This window comes from Amblyomma americanum, chromosome 1, assembly GCF_052857255.1.
Source record: "Amblyomma americanum isolate KBUSLIRL-KWMA chromosome 1, ASM5285725v1, whole genome shotgun sequence".
NCBI classification, from domain to species: Eukaryota; Metazoa; Arthropoda; class Arachnida; order Ixodida; family Ixodidae; genus Amblyomma; species Amblyomma americanum.
Window position 1 is genome coordinate 170,063,886 of NC_135497.1, and position 15,221 is coordinate 170,079,106.

Genomic DNA, 15,221 nt, shown 5'->3' on the forward strand with positions numbered 1-15,221 from the left:
TGTTGGACCAAGTTAGTACAGTCGCGTATTTCTTAAATGTGGCTTATTCCATTGCGACTCGGTGCACTGCCGAGCAAGTAGGCGGACCTTCCGTGCCGCGTCAGTTCTAGAAAGAGGAATTGAGACGTGGCGCTCCTCAGTATGGGCTGAGCGGGAAGCGTGATCCGCCCGTTCATTGCCGATAATCCCGCAGTGACTTGGAAGCCACTGGAACGTTATTTCATGGCCGGCATCACTTATATGGTGTAACGTCTCTGTTATATGGAAGATTAGTTGTTCGTGCCGTGCGCGTCGTAGAGGTGACAGTAGAGACTGCAGTGCCGCCTTCGAATCACAGAATATTGTCCATTTGTGTGGCGGTTCATCACCAATGTGATGAAGGGCAGTTAAGAGCGCTGCGAACTCTGCTGCCGTCGATGTTGTCGCGTGGGTCGTCTTAAATTTGATTGTGGTAGCTTTCGCTGGAAGGACGATTGCCGCCGCGGAGCTGCTTGAAAGGACAGATCCATCAGTGTAAAGATGCGTTGAGTCACGGTAGTTCTCGTACAAATGTAGTAGCGTGAGCTGTCTAAGGGCTGGTGAGGACAGATCAACTTTTTTCGAGATACCAGGTATTGCGAGGTTGATTTTTGGCTGAGCGAGGCACAATGGAGGGATCGGAGGTCTCGCAGCCGGAGTGAAACAAGCTGGCAATGATTCATCATATGTAGTTATCGTTTGGCTGAAAGATGTGTGTGGCCTGTCCGCTGGTAGAGAGGCTAAATGGTGACGAGGATTCCTGGCTAGATGCTTTATATGGGTCCTGAGCATATCAATTTCAATGTGGGTCTTGACAAGGTGGTCTCTAGCGATTGCTATCGTAGCCACTGTTGAAGCACTCTGAGGCAGGCCTAGACAGATCCGGAGCACTTGACCCTGAAGACTGTGTTATGCGTAGATTCGTTTTGCCTCTGTTGTTTATTGCTGGCAAGCTGTATCGCAGAAATCCTAGAAAAAGCACCCTGTACAGATGTAACATGGCACTAGGCGACATTCCTCAGGTCTTGCCAGCGAAAAACTTGAACAGGTGGCAGATGCCTGTCAACCGTTTTTTCACGTATGTTATGTGTGGGCTCCATGACAAGTCCCTGTCGATTATGACACCTAGAAACTTGTACGATCGGACCCGACTTATTATTTGGCCATTTATCAATACACTGTAGTTTGCCATGGGTTTGCGCGTAAATGGCACTAGTGCGCATTTCTCGGAGGAAATATAGCTCTGAGAAAATATAGCTTCAGCTTAGGGCCTTCTTCGCTCCGTGTAGGCAGTGACTCGTATACTGCCGTTTGTGTGAAAATAAAAACGTCTATATTGAGCGTGCGTCCCTATGGCGATGTACTAAATGTGTGCAAAGTAGGCTAGCGAGCACAGGAGAAAAAATAGTGCCAGTCACGATAGAGCATGAGGTACCGTCGCAATTCTCTCCACGTATTGAACGTCGCATACAAAGCCCAGTTCTTCGATATGTAAAATTAAAAACGAACTAAGTAATGGGAAGAGCGTTAACTTAAGGACGTCGCTAATGAACTCATCACACACAAGGGCAGACAAACGGTCATTAGCATACCGACGTCAACATGCAGCCAGGCACACACTTCGTGCGTGATGGTGTCCCTCCGTGCTACATCGCGTAGACCTCGGTCAAAGAGAGTCGATACGAAAGAGGCTCAAAACAGCTAACGCCGCAACCTAACGGGAAGGGCAGCCAGTCACTCAAGCCTACGGTTAGGGGCAGAGCGCGAGACAGGGGAATCGGGAGTGAAAGACGACGCGGTGTACGAGGGCATTCGGCAGCACGCGAGGAGGCATTGGTTTACGAATGTGTTTCTCCTGCGTGGCCTTGCTGGTCTTGTTGCTTTAAGACGGTAGGAATTTAGGAGTCTTCAACGTGTGCGCGTGCCAATAGCCAATCCTATAACAGTAAAGGCTCGCCACCATCGAGCGGGAAACAAAGCTCGCGGCGCTCGCACTTCTCTGCGTCGTTGGCCCCAAGGAAGACTGCCACGCTCGCGGATCCTCTGTTTGGCAAACACGCGAGCGGAGAACCGGACAACTAACGTTACGTTTCGAGAAAAGCGTTATCTGCGGGAAACGTTGGCACCCCCCCTCCCCCCACCTCACCGGCTCTTTTTACTCCGGGGTCTCTGCGGTCGCAATGCGCGCTACTTCGAAGGCACTTCGAGCCGACGGCCTCTTTCAGGCTGACATTCTTTCCACCCAGCTCACTTACCTCGCCTGCTATTCTATCTTTTGGATTGAAATGGTTTCTCGAGCGTGCCGCCGGTTATCTCCTCGCTGGCACCGCGCCAAGTGCCGTTAAATGTGCGAAATTGTCAAATGGGCGCACATGGGGGGCTCCTCTTTTATTATCGCAGCACTCTGGCGTCAAGTCCATGCGCTGCCGAAGTTTCTGCGAGGGTTTGGCGGCCGATAAAAGGCGGCACTAAGGCCACGCCGCTGCGCCCCTGAATGAAAATTTCAATTCCACTCCGATTTGTCGCGACTTCTCCCCTTTAGCCGGCACGAACGTATGACAGCTGTCAACCCGCCGCCTACAGAGCCCACTTCTGCTCCCGCTGCCACTGCGATGTGAAGTGCGATAGGCATGGCGCCTATTTTGTGCCTGCTGACACAGTTCCTGTCCCTTTTTTTTTCTGTTGCTTCGGTAAACAAGGCGACGCTGTGAGCAGCTTTGTATAGCGGACTCGGTGCAGCTGTTTGAGCTCCCCCCGTTTCCGTCTTTTTCGGTTTACCCGCGGCTTCCTATTTGCAGGACAACGGCACTGCGCACCTTGTTTACAAACGAAGCCACGAAAGACAGACGAATGACAAAATGTTGCTGAGCGAAAAAAAATTGTTGATCTATTTTTTCCGCGCCGTTGCTTATTGAATACAGTTGATAGTCTGCGCTTTGTCTGTGTATAGTCTCTCTTTCATGCCTTCGTTTGTGAACTCAGCGCACAGTGAAAAATTATGAAATCGGGGATCGCGAAACACCGGCTTCTCTTGAGGTGTAAATTACCGCAAGCCGCCTTGAGACTTAACGTCCAGGATTCTGACACCTTTATACTTCGTCCAACACTCGGATGTGCCCTCGTGTGATGCTGTAGAAGTGTTGCGGGTCGTGCGGCCCTGCTAAGCTGTTGTTTGTGTAACAGCTTTTGCCGCTGACCCTTTAACGTCTCGCACTTTGCACACGACACAAACGAAGCGCGTGTTATAAGGCGCAAATGTATTAGCGAGTTTTAGAATAGGGGGACCCTATCGGTTAGGGGGATAAAGAAATAGCGGGGAGCCAGTGTGCACGCGCAGGACAGTGCGCGCGCAGGACGAGGGGCGTTATTGTTCTATCCCCCTAATCGATAGGGTCCCCCTATTCTAAAACTCTCTATTTGGACACTGCCAGTTTCACGCATAACTTATCAAACCCAAACCAATGTTGCGGTCGTCACCGGCGTTCCTTTCTTTCTCTGTGCGTGTGGAGTGGATGTCATTTCAATGGCCGCACTGCTTTTTTCAAGCGCGAGGGCGTTCTCTGGAGTCAGCTTCATGATTGAAGAAGCGAACCAGGCTTTTAAATTTTTTTAAATGTCCAGCTTTCATGAGACAGTGATGGCAGATTTGTGACGGTTAAAAACGAAGGGCGGGAGCCTGAGACGCGACAGCGCAAAAGAGAAATAAGAGACGGGCCGATTAGGAGTCCTAATCAGCGCTGCGATGACGCGACAAGAGCTTGCATTTTTTGCAGCGACGACAGCGATCTGGGTCATTCGAAACGCCCGCCGGTGCAGCGCGCAAACGACGAGCTTGGAGGCTATGAACAGCTATATCCGACGAGCTTGAAAAAAAAACTGCTCGGCGATGAGAATAGGGAGCATACAGGTGACTCAACAAGCGCCATTTTGTACACTGCAAGTCGGAGCGGTAGGCGATAATCCCTTTAGACATGCCTTTCGCAGTGCACCGTATATATAGACAAAAATATCCACCTTTAAAAAATATTCTTTAGACAGTCCATAGACTGTGTATGAACTTTAGTCTAAGAAGTCTATAGACAATCTATAGATTTATGGCCATACACTTTTAGTAGACTTTTGTCTATAGACAGTCAATAGACAAATGTCTACTGAAAGTAGATAGGTCCATAGACAGTCTATAGACACAGGTTCATAAGCAGTCTATAGAAGATTTATAGATTTATGGCCATACACTTCCTATAGACTTCTGTCCATAGACCGTCTATAGACAAACATCTACTTATAATGGACACAAGTCTATAGGCAGTCTATAGATGATCTATAGACTTAGGCCATACACTTCCTGTAGATTTCTGTCTATAGACGAAAATCTACTGGTCCGGTAGACATAGGTCTATAGACTGTCTATAGACATTCTACAGTTATGTGGCCTGGCAATGCTGTAGATATTTGTCTACAGACAGTCTATAGAGCTCTGTTTAAAAAACCTTAATAGACCATTGTCTGTAGACTGCCTATAGACAGTCTACAACTGTTGAAAAAGGTCACCACACGGTCTTCACAAATGACATGACGATCAATATACTTACAATTTAGTTTATTTCCAAGCTATGCAGGCAAGGAATATGCAATACATGCACCATAAGAATGCACCACATAAAAATAAATGATGAAAGTAATGGTCCGAATATAGTTTCCTCAGAAGCAATCTTTCGACCTGTTGTCTGATGTCAGTCATCCCGGCATGTTGACCTGTACAGTGGAAGAAAAAACATAAGAGGAACTGAAAAAAAAATTCCCACTCCACCCCTACAAATGTGCTTTACAACACAAGGCATATATATCCTGGCTATCCCATTCAACAAAGCTAGTCGATGTTTTGGTTTGGCTTTATGTGGTCCAAAAACCCAAGGTGACTAAGGCTATGAGAGGCGCCGTAGTGAAAGGTTGCGGAGTAATTTCGGCCACCGGCGGTTTCTTACCGTACACTGACATTGCATAGAACACAGGCCACTAGCATTTTTCCTCTATCAAAATGCGACAGGCTAGACCAGGATCGAACCTGCATCATTCAGGTTGTAGTAGTAGTAGAGTTTATTTGGGACAAAAAATATACAAAATTTGTCCTGGGTGAGATGGCTAATGGCATTTTTGCCTGATGAGGCCATCCCACCCCTGACAGCAGTGGCAACCACTATAGGCATATTCGAACATATTTGCAGTACAGAACATCGTACAACAACCAATATGTATGCAAGCACACAAAACAAAACAAATGGACAACCCTGACGACTGTGTGCATGCTTCTGTATATGGAAAAAAAAGGTTTACAGATTCCTGAATACTATTTACACGTACAACACACCCAAATAACATCCATGACACAAAAGTAATTCTTTGACTTATTATTCCATTAGGTACATATGTCTTAGTGTTTTCTTTAGGTAGTGATGGGTAGATTGGTAATAATTCAAAGATGGCTGGATATTGATTCAATAAGTTTGCTATTTGCATACATAATCTCACATCACCATAGTTGGTGCGAGATCGGGGCACCTGTATTTTATCTTCCCTAAGGAGATGTGTAGTGTGTTTCTTTTTGTATTGAACCTCAATATTTGAATGGTGTAACATATACTGGTGCACGATTTCCAGAAATAACTTATATTTGAATAGCTTACTGATCTCTAGTATGTCATAGATCTTAAAGTATGGCAAGCAATGTTCTATTTTTGGAATTTTCGAATACCACATATTGAGCGCTTTTGCAGAGGGTGCAGCTAATCAAGGTTTCTTTGTGTTGTGTCTGATGATACCTGGGAGCAGTATGTTAAACGTGAGTGAAAGAGAGCATATAAAGTTTGTTGCTTCACTGGCAACCTGTTTAATATGCCAAAAACACGTGAAGTTCAATTCGGAGAGCTTCTGTGTGCGAATTCCAGAGAAAAGTTTCATGAAAGATAACACCTAGAAAGCAAATCCTCTTAGACTGGTTGATAATGTTATTCCGGAACTTCAATTTGAACTCACTATCTTTTTTGCTACCTTTAGGCTTGAAAATCAGGTATTCCATCTTGTTTATGTTTAGGTCTAGTTTATTAAAGGTTAACCAAAAGTCTAAATAGTGAAGCCATTCATTTGCTTCCCTGTAAACAAAGCTTTCATTGCAACCTGAAAAAAAATACATTAGTGTCATCTGCATGTAATACCATTTCAGAGCAGCCTGGGGTATTTACAATATCACTCATATATATCAAGAATAATATGGGGCCTAGAATGGATCCCTATGGAACCCCGTATTTAATAGTGCCTCGACCGGATTTGGTGCTCTTTATTGTGGTGTATTGCTCCCTGCAAATTAAACAGCTTTCCATCAGGGCATGTGCTGTACCTTAGATTCCATAGAATGGTAGCTTTATTAATAATATATCATGATGGACAGAATCGAAGGCTTTCCTGAAATCAAGAAATAAACCCAAAGTAAGCTTTCATTTCTTAATGTTGTCAAGAATTTTCTGTTTAATATAAATTAAAGCAGTTTCAGTTGCCTTATTCTTCTGAATCCAAACTGCTTGTTTACTATCAAGTTATGAAGAGTGAGGAAATCGACAATTCTTTTGTTCATTAAGTGCTCAGCAACTTATGTAAAGACTGAAAGCACTGACATTGGTCTATAGTTGTTTGTCTTCAAAAGCACCAACTTTATGAATAGCTGGAACATGCGCAAGCTTCATTTGGTTTAGAAATATCCCTCCATGAAGTATGCAGTTGCATATATGCGTAAGGACTGGAGTTATCAGTGCGGCTACAGCTTTCACGGGGAAACTTTCACATCATCGTAGGCTGATGCACAGTTGTCCTTCAGCGCCATGATTATGTTGAGGACTTCTTCGGCGCAAGTTGGAGTGAGAAATACAGCTTGAGGACATTGAACATTCATGTGTTGTTCACATGATAATGTACCATGAATATCATTTGAGGCACCAACTTCTACAAAGTGCATGTTGAAAAGGTTTGCAATGTTTTCGTCAGTTCAGCCTTGTCAGGTAATGCACAGCGGTAATGTCGTCTTGTGTAATAGCCTTAACTTGCAGCTTTTCTACAATCTCATTTACTTTGCTTAGCAAGTCCTCATCCTGGGTTTCCGTCAATATATGAAGCTCTAGGGTTAGAAAGCGACTACGCCACTCCAAATCATCTAGGTCCTGCTTCAGTTGAGTTATATCACTACCTACATTGTTAGATTCCAGCCCTTTAACTCCGTTAGTTGTTTTGTAGTTTTTTCTTGAACAGTCAGGTGGTTCTGAAAGTCGTCAAACTTATCAGATAGCAACTGCATTTGCGTCTCAAATGCATCAAACTTTTTTGACACAGGCAAAAGAGCATCAAGCTTCGTTTCAGTCTGCAGTAATCTGAGTATCACGTCGGAATCATGCTGCGGATTTTCTGTGGTGCTTGTGCACTTGTGGTTTCCTCGACAAGAGTCAGATTTTTCATGCTTTCTTTTTGGCTTCGCGCTTAGCATTGAAAGATTCTGCTGTTATTCGCGCACATGCACCACGATAAAAATTAAATTTGCACTCTGAGCATGTTGCAAAGATGCTATCAGTGAATGGAAGACGGCAAGCACAACAACAAGCTATAGTACGCTCAGATCTTTTACAAAAAACCCATCCACTTAGGAGCAGCGACGACATAAAAGGAAAACAAAATCACATTCAGTGAGGCATAATTATGCACAAACCTGCAAAACGGCAGAGACGGTTACATGATGCTCGCAGTTACGGTCACCACTGCCAAGTGAGGTCCCAGTGGAAGGATCTTCTTTTATAGCCCACAGTGAACCGTTGATGCTGTGCCAGATTTCCGGGTGACACCGACGACCACGCATTCCTGGTCCGCTGCTCGAGACTACCGTCCGTCTTCAGGGCACGTGCGATGACCAGTGAGATGTACGGCTGCACAGTGGGTAATCTGCACAAAGGCAGAGACGGTTATGTGATGCTCGCAGTTATCGTCGCTACTTTGCAGTGGTGACGATAACGACGTAGCTTTACATAACATAACTGACGACTTGGCATAACTTGAGCACCTGAAGAACACGATAACCACTGAGCCATCGCGCCGGATTCATCATTTCAGTAAATATGCATGACAAATTCTATGTGGCTGTCATAAAACATTGTAACTAATATCCACATTCCGTGCAGCACTCTACCTCTACCCTAAATACCTACTGCGAATACTGACCTCTGTATGCATTCCCTTTACATTAATTGGAATAGAATACTTAGAAAACTTGTGCCACTTATCATTGACTTGCTACGAGCTGTTGAGAATGCTGCTCTATAAAACGTACATTCAGTGCTCCTTGCAAAAGAATCCTAACTGGAGAATATTCAAGCATTTATTCTTATACCCGCTATTGAACAAGCGCTTGAAAATACCCTGCATGAGGCCTGGTACGTACGCTGATACTGAAACGGGCATAAGCCATGCAAAACCTACCAGGCAGATTGCGAACCAGTTCACCACGGTTTTGCGCCCACAACTTGAAACACTAAGACGAAACAGCATACTCATACACCAGAGTGCGCTCATTGGAACAAGCGGGTTACAGCGCTTCCATGCCGTGTTCATTATCCAGAAAAACTCAAACAGCACATGGTGGCTGCAACAGCGCCATTTCAGAACCATACGTCAGCTTCAGACAACAAGCTCATTATTGTAAGGATGAAATAGCATCTCAAATTAATTGAAGTTTTTACTTCAAGTGCTGCCTGGACAGAGCAGTAAAAAGGAGACACTTGCATGCAGGTACCCTAACCTAACGCTGATAGAAAAATCAACGAAAGCAACGAACACGCTCAAAGTAAGAATTATTTCATTGAAACAATTAACGTGTTCATCAAAAGGCGCAGCCACAACAAAACAGCGCGACGAGAATTGCATTCGTGGCGCAAATAAGCGCCAAGTTACATTGGCGTTTTTGTAATGTAGCAGTCTGAGATCAGAAACGCATACTATGCCTCTCGCACAATTGGTACTGGAGAAATTTGTGCACGCGTATGCGGGGTTCATGAACGAGCCTCTCGGAACGAAATGTAAGCCATCTCTTGTCGAGGCAACCTTTACTCAGCTTTCGAAATGAATTGCCCACAGGCCAGCGGCGGCGGCCAACCGCTCTGATAACAGGGATGGACGAATCCATACGTGTGCAACGAAAGGGGAGACGGGATGCAGCTCGTAGGTTCTTCGCGGTGTTTGTACACGCTCGCCATTTGCGCACGCATTTTTTTCAACCATCACTCTATTAGCATTCTTTCACCGCCGCTTCACTCAAACTTTGACAAACGCCTCGAGCTCTAGTCTATAGCGCTACAAAACATATTTGGTGAAACGCCGCTGCCCACGACGCGCACCGAGTGAGCGGCTAGAACAAACAAGCAATTAATGCACACCTCTCAATGAACAGCACTCCATGGTCCCGACAGGCGATAACACAAAAAAATAAAAAATAAATGTAATCCACCTCAGAACTTGATTGTGCGTTTCCGCAGATGCCAAGTAAATTGTGCTCACACAGCTCTAACGCATAGTTTCATTTCGGCCTTCACTCACGGGCTAAGCGACATTTCTGGCTGTGCACCTACCTTTCAACACGGAAAAACCAGTAGAGAGCTCGCGAGGAGGGCTTACCGTCCCGTGTTTCGCACCGAGTGCCTTTCCGCGCGTTAGGAAAGAGATAGCCGCACAGACGTAAGCGCATTATTCGAGAACATGGCGGCTGCAGCTGCTCACACAAACGTGCTTACAAACGCCGCTTACAAACGTGGATAGGAAGTTTGTCGCTGCGCACATAATCTGCTCTGCACACACAGCACTACTTAGAGTGGCTAAGGAGACCAAATGAATAAAAATAATCGTGTAGACTTACCGTAAGCGGACGATTAAGTTGAATTTGAATCAAAACGTAATCCACGAGAGAAAACGCCGCCGACGCCGACACACCGGCGCACACAGTTGTTTGCTGCCCGGATGATTTTCCGCCGCCTCCAGGCAAAATGGGTAAAAAGTGAAACAGAAACCAATTTCACGGTCATGTCTATATTGGTAGCACTCTTGCCAAGTGTAGCTTTCTCTAGCATCGAAGTACACAAAGGGCCATTGGTTTAAAGCATAAATTCTCCACTCGCGCTTTAAAAACCTTATTACTTTCGAGAAAAACAAAACCGAAACCTTACTACTTTGTCCATGTGCGCCGCATCTCCCATCGAATAGCATGCGGCGCCCTTTTCAAATAATTATAATGCTGCATAGCATAACGTCTTTTTGGCGTGTGCTCGTGTTTGGAAAACCGGTATGGACAACAGCGTGTTATCGCCTCCGATGCAGCAGGTGTACGGCGAAGAACGAAAATATACTGGTTTTCTGATTGTTGAGTCGCAGCACTTTTTCACGTGAATGCAAACTGCAAAGGTATAAATGGCATATCTTAATTCCGCAGAGAACCATGATCTTTGAGACTCTTCTAATCATGTTTCTCAGAGATGGGCACATCCTTGAATTCTATCCCCCGTTATTCCCCCTTATTTTACAGGCGGTTTTAAGGAGACATAAATGTACAGTCACTGATGAAATGCTTCTTAATTTATGCGCGTTGGACAGTAACGATAGAACGATGTAATGGTATATTCTCGAGCGATTCCTCCAAGGGAGAGTGTGTTCGTTTGATCTAGTACAGTTTGCAGCACCCTTACTTCAGAAATGGGTGCCTTTCCTCGCTCTACCTGTCAGCATTAAAGATTATTGAATTATATTCTCAATATGCGTCACGGTTTAAGAAAAATTAGCTCTTCAAAGCTTCTAAAAACAATACACGGAAGGTATTTCATTGCCGTTGGACAATATTTTTTTTTTATCCCTGAAATAGGAAAGTAAGCGGAGGACTCTGACAATAGTTTCGGTCACCCGATGCAGTTTGGTTCGTGGGGGCCTAACGTCCCAAGCCAACTCAGGGAATGAGGGATGCCGTAGTGAAGGGCTCCGGAAATTTCGACCGCCTGGGGTTCTTTAACGTGCACTGACATCGCACACTACACGGGCCTCAAGAATTTCACCGCCATCGAAATTCAACCGCCGCGGCTGGCAACGAACCCGCGTCTTTCGGGTCAGCAGCCGAGCGCCATAACCACTTAACCACCGCGGCGGCCCAATGCAGTTCTACTCAGCATGCAGTGCGAAAAGAAATGGATATTTTATGGACTTAGTCGAAAGGCAGTGTATACATTGTTAGATAACATTAGGATTGTTATAAACAATAGACACTATGTCTATAGACAATAGTCTATATGCAGTCTAAAGATTGTCTATAGACGGTAGGAAATTAAGGCGGTTAGAGATTTTGGTCTATAAATTGTCTATAGCTCGTCTATAGACAAATGGCTGCATAGCCGGTTATACACTTTAGTCTATAGATAATCTATTGACTGAATATAGACAAAGGAAAATTATGTCTGTTATGAACTTTAGTCTACAGATGGTGTATAGGCAGTCTATGGACAAAAGGAAATAAGGTGGTTGTAGACTTTAGTCTATAGATAATCTATTGACCGTCTGTAGACAAAACATTGTCTGTTATAGACTTTAGTCTATAGATAGTCTATGGACCATCTATAGACAGAAGGAAATTGATGCGGTTATAGACATTAGTCTATAAATTCTCTATAGACTGTCTATTGAAAAAATCAGTCTAAAGGGCGTCTATGGGGTCTATAAAAAGTATATAGACAGTCTATAGACCATTTTCATAAGGGTATGGCGCATCTGCATACTCTCAATAGAATTAATTTTTACAAATCCTTCAATGGAAAAGGGGAGAACCGTATAGTTGTGCGCCCCTTTGCCCATAGCGACTGCGTGACGTGAGTTCTGTCGTTTATCGCACGTGTAGTGCGGACGTTTATTGAAGGCTAGTTTCCACCCGACATGTTTTCTGTGGCTCACGGGCGCACCTAACGTTCAGAAATGAATGTGCGCGTTGTTACGGTCTTGTGTGCGTGCGAGCATGAACGAACGAATAGTATGTCGCTATGATCGTGTCGTTGAAGGTATTGGTGAGCGCTACCAAAGTACGGAAAGGGACGAACACACAAGACAAGCGCTTGACAAGACAAGCGCTCGTCCCTTTCCGTATTTTGGTAGCGCTCACCAATACCTTCAAGGATGAATTTCCCACTAGCCCCAGTTGTAGCTCTTATGATCGTGTCGCTATCGCACCCGGCCATCAGTAACCTCACGTGGCTAAATTTATGTATACTGTGCAATGCCACGGTAATAGCACATATTTTCCTACCCCTTTATCCAACAGGCTACATGAATGCTGCTGCAATGGATGATTTATGGGGGTTTAACCTGCCAGAGCGACCCAGGCTAGGAGGTACGCCGTAGTGTAATTCCGACAACCTAGGGCTCTTTAACGTGCACTGGCATCGCGCAGTACACGGCCCCGGCCCGGTATCGAACCCGCGTATTTCGGATCAGCGGCTGAGCACAATAACCACTGAGCCACCACGGGGGCTCTCTGTTATAATGGAGCTGCACGCCTCTTCTCCCTGCAGGCATAGTTTTAGCGCGAGATCAGTCCAGTGCATCGAGAACTCTCCGAGGTGGGGCAGAATTGATGCGCATGTGCAAATTACTCATTAGTACCCGCCCGAGTGCGGTTTTACGGCTACAGAGTAAAGGTACGCAGCTTTATCAAAATTATCTCACAACTGAAAACTTCGCCCTGCTCGAAGGTACGAGCCTGGGACCTGTCCGGGGCAGTCGCTCTGTAAGCTAAGCTAATCAATACGAGTAGCACACGCCATAGCGAAACCGAGTTGGCCATCAGCTCGGAGTTTTTCTCGAAATGTGAACATTTCGACAGTGTAGGCTGTGTAGCCTTCCTCTGTAGCCGTATCGATGCGCTCAAGTCTATACTGTGTGTTAGGTTTAGTGGCGCAAAAGCGTCTGAGGCTATCATACGCCAAGCTCACAAATCGATACCAATGAGTAATTATTCCCTTCATTGCATGAGAATGAATTCTGCGTTTTCTTTTACCGCAGCGGTGGCCGAGTGGTTGATCATCCGCCTCGCATGCTGGAGGTGCGGGGTTCGATCCCCAGTGCCGCCGGGTACCCACCGGTGATACAGTGGGTACAAGCTTTCCCCTGGCCTGGTGCTCAGCTAGTAAGGGTGGATATGCTTGGAAAATGGGTCTTTGGCCCCACCTTGAGTAATCGAGAAATACCTTGTGCCATGGCGCTCTTTGGCCATAGAAGCCCTTGCGCCATAAAAATCCACAATCATCATCATCAATTATGCGTTTTTTGTCTTCCCTTCACGCTCTTTTCTGAGTGCGCGCAGTTAGGTTTCTGCATGCAAGCATCAAGCTGTAAACGATGAGTCAAGAAAATCAAGAAGCAGAAGTGCAGTAAGGCTCCAGTGCGAATGAATGCCGCCAGCGTATACGGAAGTTGCACCGTGCGGAGGACTTCACGACACTCGATGACAGCTGACCACGGCGAGCGTCACCACAGTGATACTATGCGCCGCACCTATGCATGCATACACGCAGCGACGTTCTCAACAGCTGGGGGCGGTCTGTGCACCGATGCACTTGGCACATCGGCCATCAGTGTGTCACGCAAAGAGTACACGTGCTCACTTACTGCTGGCAACGTTTCAACTGTCGCGGTTTTTTACACGCCTGGTTCTTCCACTACGATACAACTCCGCCCTTATCGCATTCAGTCTCCGCTAGAAAGCTATGATTTCTTTTTTTTTCTTTTTTCCCCCTTCGTCTATCGCATAACCCCTAGCCGACTGAGAAAGGGGACAACACTCAGCACCGCAACGAACCCGGAAATTACTTGGCCAACTTGGTCAACTGCGTACGCGCAGCAACAGCCTCTGTCCACTTTCACCTGTAAAACATGACGTCTGTGGCGGGGCAGGCGACTGGTGCGCCTGGTGCAGTGCAGGCAGTTCGACTAACGCCCATGTCACCCTACAGAGGGTCGCAGATGAATGAGCCGCGTTTCGGACGCCGTTTTCTCGCGATATTTAGGTCGCACAGCTATGGGCGCGGGTTCCGATGCAGAGGGTGCGTTCGCGGCGGCCGTGGCTATGGCGGGCAGGTTCTTCTATAGCCCTGGCCGTCTCGCGATGCGTATTTGCAGCGCGGGGATTGCACTGTGCAGATTAATCCTGGCCTCCCGGGGCTTTTCTCTCAGGCTTTGTTCCATTTCGCCTCAGTCCAAGCGCGCCGGGCGCGGCTCGAGAGAATCAAGTCCGGTGATGAGCGCAGCAGTGCCCACACCCGCCCCGGCGGAGGCAGGCAGATACACGCCCGCAGCTTGACCGCAGCCCTCGAGATTTTTACTCCGCAAACCAGCGCGTGGACGCTGAGAAACACGAGTGGTTCCGTGTCCGGAGAAGGAGGGCCTGTTTTGTCTATCAGCTGTGTTCACGAGAGCATGTATGTGCGCTTCACATAGAGTCTCTGCGGGTGTACTACATGCGAGATTGTAGTATGTTGCATGGCTTTGTAGAGCCCGTTTTGTCCGGCCTCCACCCGCCCTGCAGTCTTGTCCGGTCGTTCTCGCGCCGGCTGTGAGTGGAATGCCGATAAGCATTTCTTTCTCATGGTTCGTAATTACTTTTTCGCGAGTAAATTTTTTTATAGCATCGCAGAAAACAACAAGCGTCCCGAGGAGGGATGTGCGTATATATTGATTGTTATGGCGCAATCTTACCATAGGATAATTAATTGCGTTCATAAACAACGTATCGCTGAAAAAAAAGCGCTTATCTAAAATTTTCGGCTACGCTTTTGCGAGGACCCCATGCTCGGACGTGTCAGGGCGGGCACGGTCCACTGCGAAGCCGTCTGAACAATGCACCATCGCTTCTGCGCTGCAACTGCGGAGTTGCTTGTGCAGTCCCGGAACATCGCTGTGTCAGATGTCCCGGTCGACGCCCGGGGCATTCTGGGACGCGGCCGGAACAAACCCGGAGGAGACCGCAAGAGAGGAACGGAGGCGCAGCGAGGGGGTCATCACCAAGCGAGCCCCGTCTCGGGAAGCAGCAGTGCTGTCGCCGGCCCCCCTGCCGAACTCTTGCACTATGGCGATGTAAATACTGCAGTACAATA

General features: G+C 46.6%; 1 long non-coding RNA gene across 1 annotated transcript; it reads right to left on the minus strand.

Moving 5' to 3' along the window:
* Positions 1–4,622: 4,622 nt before the first annotated feature.
* LOC144093494 (uncharacterized) lies at positions 4,623–10,070 on the minus strand. Its single transcript, XR_013306287.1, has 3 exons — positions 9,959–10,070; positions 7,766–7,995; positions 4,623–4,773 (listed from the first exon to the last, which is right to left on the minus strand). It is a non-coding gene; the product is annotated as an uncharacterized LOC144093494 (long non-coding RNA).
* Positions 10,071–15,221: the final 5,151 nt, after the last annotated feature.